Source organism: Cebus imitator, unplaced genomic scaffold (genome assembly GCF_001604975.1).
Source record: "Cebus imitator isolate Cc_AM_T3 unplaced genomic scaffold, Cebus_imitator-1.0 Scaffold172, whole genome shotgun sequence".
In the NCBI taxonomy this organism is placed as follows: Eukaryota; Metazoa; Chordata; class Mammalia; order Primates; family Cebidae; genus Cebus; species Cebus imitator.
In genome coordinates, this window is record NW_016107487.1 from 3,079,094 (window position 1) to 3,083,130 (window position 4,037).

The 4,037-nt window shown below is 45.5% G+C and overlaps 1 long non-coding RNA gene and 1 pseudogene across 3 annotated transcripts in view; one reads left to right on the forward strand and one right to left on the reverse strand.

Moving 5' to 3' along the window:
- Positions 1-748, reverse strand: part of LOC119473644 — a 24,402-nt gene extending 23,654 nt beyond the window's left edge. For 2 of the 3 annotated variants that reach the window (XR_005202846.1, XR_005202847.1), the window contains exon 1: positions 562-748. This is a non-coding gene — a long non-coding RNA (uncharacterized LOC119473644). The remainder of the gene's footprint in view (positions 1-561) is intronic. The other variant, XR_005202848.1, reaches the window with a different exon arrangement.
- A 1,109-nt stretch (positions 749-1,857) lies between these two features.
- On the forward strand, positions 1,858-3,518 carry LOC108315473 (annotated as a pseudogene).
- The last annotated feature ends 519 nt before the right edge of the window (positions 3,519-4,037 follow it).

The following is a 4,037-nucleotide window of genomic DNA, read 5'->3' on the forward strand; positions in this document are numbered from 1 at the left end:
AAAAAAAAAAACAACGAAGACAAATCCATCTAACCCATTTCAGAATGGGCAGTGACTTTCCAAGCTAAGAAGAGATTACACTGGGAAAACGTAGACTGCAAAAAAGTTGACATTTCTGTACATCAAAAATATCCCAACATTAAAGTCAAGCAAGCCTCACAGGAAAAGTCTTTGCAACCTTAGGGTATATTTTTCCATGAATTGTCTGCTAATGTCCTTGCTGCTTTTCTGCTGGAAGCATTAGGTTGTCTGTTTGTTTATATATTAAACAGGAAAGGCTGCTTATTTTGAGCCCTTTGCATTTTGAACTCGTGATTGGATTGTCTATTAAATAAAAAAGAAAACCTAAATATAAGTCAAATAAAACCTTTTGGTTGATTCTGCATGAACAGTTGACAAATGAAAATTTCATACTAAAAAGTTTCCAAAGGGAAATTTCTACCATGGCCCTCAGCCCAGAGACCGGGAAAGGCAGAACTGTGGAGATGACTAAGCTGGTCAGTAGCAGCCCCCATGCTCACTGTCTCACTTCCAAGCACCCCATTCCCCAAGCCCCTGCACCTCCTTCACTCACTGTCTTGCGCCATCACGATCTGCTCTCAGAGGCGCGTTGATGAACTCCTCCATGCTAGGGGGCTGAGGATCCTCGAGGAGCTGCTCACTCTGCCTTTGAGTGTAGACACCATTCCATTCTAAGACCTAACTTCAACATTGCTGGTGTGGGCTGTGAAAACTTAAAAGATGATTGATGGTGATGTTGCCTTGTTTTTTGTTTTTTGTTTTTTGTTTTTTTGAGACAGGGTCTCACTCTGTCGCCTACAGCTGGAGTGCAGTGGCGTGAACATAGCTCACCTCAGCCTTGACCTCTTGGGTGCAGGCCATCCTCCCATCCTGGCCTCCCAAGTAGCTGGGACTACAGGTGTGTGCCATCATGCCCAGCTAAATTTTGTATTTTTTTTTTTTTTTTTGAAGGGGGTTTGTCCTGTTGCCCAGGCTGGTCTCGAACCCCTGGACACAAGTGTGATGTTGCTTTTCGATAAGGATCTGAAAGAGCTGAGTCCTGACCTACAGAACAGACTGTGAAAGAGCCAAGAGTCATTTTCCCTAATGGCAGCTGCAGGCAGAGTGTGTGTGTGGTGGCAGAGTTGGGGGGGGGTACGCTCGCAGAGGATGTTGTGTGGTCAGCAGGTAGGTGATGGCCGGGCTGCCTCCTCACCCGCTGGGTGCTCAGCATCCCGACTCTCCTCTTTGCTCCTGGCTCTTCCAGCCCAGGCCTTCACTTGGCCAACACAGCCTGGAGGACAAAAAAAGTACCTCTTCTCTGCCCGAGCCCCCTCCCACCTACACACGCCGTGGCAGAACAGCTCGCCCCTCTTTGGGCATGGGAGATGATGGCGCCGGTGGGAATCCCCTTCTTCCCCGGCAGTGGTCGCTGTCCCTCCTGAAAGCGGTCAACGGTCACCCTCACTGCCAGGACTCTGCACTGTCCCAAGCCTCCTCCTCTCCAGACCTCCCTCGCACCTCTCCCCGCTCTTCTTGTCCTGGTAGGGTCCAGGAAAGGCTGAAAAGCTACGGATAGCCCCACGCTGCCCCCCAGGCTGCGGGTGACCTCGCAGTCGGAGGCTGGTCCTGTGACCCGCCCTGCCCGGCTCCCGGGCCTCGGGGAGCCTTCTCAGGCAGAGCCGCAGCGACACCGTGTGGTAGAAGTCCGCCGGCACGGCCACACGGCTCAGAGCGGGCCCACAGACGTGCTTACAACAGCTCCCTGTCGACACCGGTGCTGGCGACACGCGAATGCAAACACACCCTCTTGCTGTTCTCAGCGTTTGGGGCTTGCCTGTGACGGTAGGAAAAGAAATGGCCTTGCTGTGCTACAATCGGGCTGCAGTCAGCGCTTCGATCCTGAGACGTAACTCCGATGATGCTTGCCCACACCACCCAGGTGTTCCAGCCTTTCCCCATGCATTGAAAGGCTGGTCTTGCTGTAAGAAAAGAACGACTGATTTTTCTGATTTCTTAAGCCTTGTAGGCTGTACAAAAGGTAGACATGCTAGTGAGAAGCCACCAGAACCAGTCAAACCTGAAGTCAAGACTACTGAGAAGAAAGAACTATCTGAATTGAAACCCAAATTTCAGGAAGACATCGTTCAAGCCCCACAGTCAGTAGAAGCAATAAAAAGGCCAAGCCCAGATGAGCCAATAACGAATTTGGAATTAAAACTATCTGGTTCCGCCAAACAAGCACCTGATAAGCTGTCATCACGGAATGAAGAAGATAAGAAAGAAGACAATTGGGCCAGGTGCTGCGGCCCACACCTGTAATCCCACCACTTTGGGAGGCCAAGGCGGGTGGATCACGAGGTCAGGAGTTCGAGACCAACATGACCAACATGGTGAAACCCTATCCCTACTAAAGATACAAAAAATTAACCGGGTGTGGTGGCACACACCTGTAATCCCAACTACTCGGGAGGCTGAGGCAGGAGAATCTCTCCAACCCAGGAGGCAGAGGCTGCAGTGAGCCAAGATGGCGCCATTGCACTCCAGCCTGGGAGACAGGGTGAAACTCTGTCTCAAAAACAAAAAAAAATGAAGAAGACAATGATGAAATTAAGATTGTGACCTCATGTAAGAATGGAGGGTGTTCAAAGACATATCAGGGTGCAAGAGTCTAGAAGAAGTCTGTGTATATCATTCTGGAATACCTATTTGCCATGAGGGAATGAAACACTGGAGCTGTTGTCGAAGAGAAACTTCTGATTTTAAGACATTCTTAGCCCCAGAGGGCTGTCAACAGGGAAACACATGTGGACTGAAAAGGATGCTGGGAAAAGTTGTTCCATGTAGACCTGACTGGCATCAGACTGGAGTGAAGTTACCATTTCAGTATGTGCTTAAAATTCACTTCCAGAGCTCACTCGAGTAGAAGCAAATAGCACGCTGTTAAATGTGCACAATTGTATTTGAAGGAGAGAAAGAATTTGATCAAAATGTGAAATTATGGGGTGTGACTGATGTAAAGCAAAGTTATGTCACTATGACTGCAACGAAGATTGAGATCACTGTGAGAAAAGCTGAACCGATGCACTGGGCAAGCCTTGAACCGCTGCAGCCAAAGAGCAGAAAAACAAAGACACCCAACGGAGGGAGCATGAGATGGGAAGAAGGCTATGATGCATTTCAGAATTCTTCATAGTGTGTGAAGTGGCGGCTTGCTGTGTCGTCTTTTGTTTTGGTGTTGTGTTGCTGGATCTGGCATTTCAGGGTTCACATTAGGTTCTTAAAAGCCAAAGTCAGTGTGTCTTTTTGTGTCTCTCATCTTTCTTGTGTGTTATGTAAGATTGACTATTCATTTCTCCTTACTGGTGGGAACCATACTTGTGTCCTGTACTTGAAGAGGCTAGAAAATAGCCCATAACCATAAATGCAGTATTTCTTCGTATTTCTCTGTTAAGCAGAGAAATATTAAGGAACGTGATTTTTACGTCTTTCTATTATTCCATAATTAGTAAAGCAAGATGAAATGTCAGTTTTTAATCAGTTTTTTCTTGGATGTGTGTTCTTACAATACTTGAAAATATTTAAGGAAGAGATCAAGTTGTTTTTTCTATGTGGGATGATTACTTTTTTAAGGAGGACTAATTCTGAGGTAGTGTAGTAAGTAAAGGGGAATATATGAATTGTTTAACAAATTAGAATTTGTTTACAACTAATTGAATTTTTAAATTATGTCAAAACTTACATTACTTGCCAAGCAGTATGATGTAAAAGTATAGGAAACATAAGTAAGAATACAGAGGTATCAATCTGGCTACAATTCATCATTTTATAAGACTAAGTAATAATCTTAAATATCTCTGTCCTGAATATTTAAATGGGTTTGTATGGTGTTATGACTAAATTGTTACTGATTTAGAGACTGAATCCTCTTAAAACCTTTAATTTGTTACATATAAAAAGAAATTATGTATATGTATCTTGCCTCCCTGATGGAAAACTATCTAAAATTGTAGACTTAAAAGGTTTGTGGAAATACA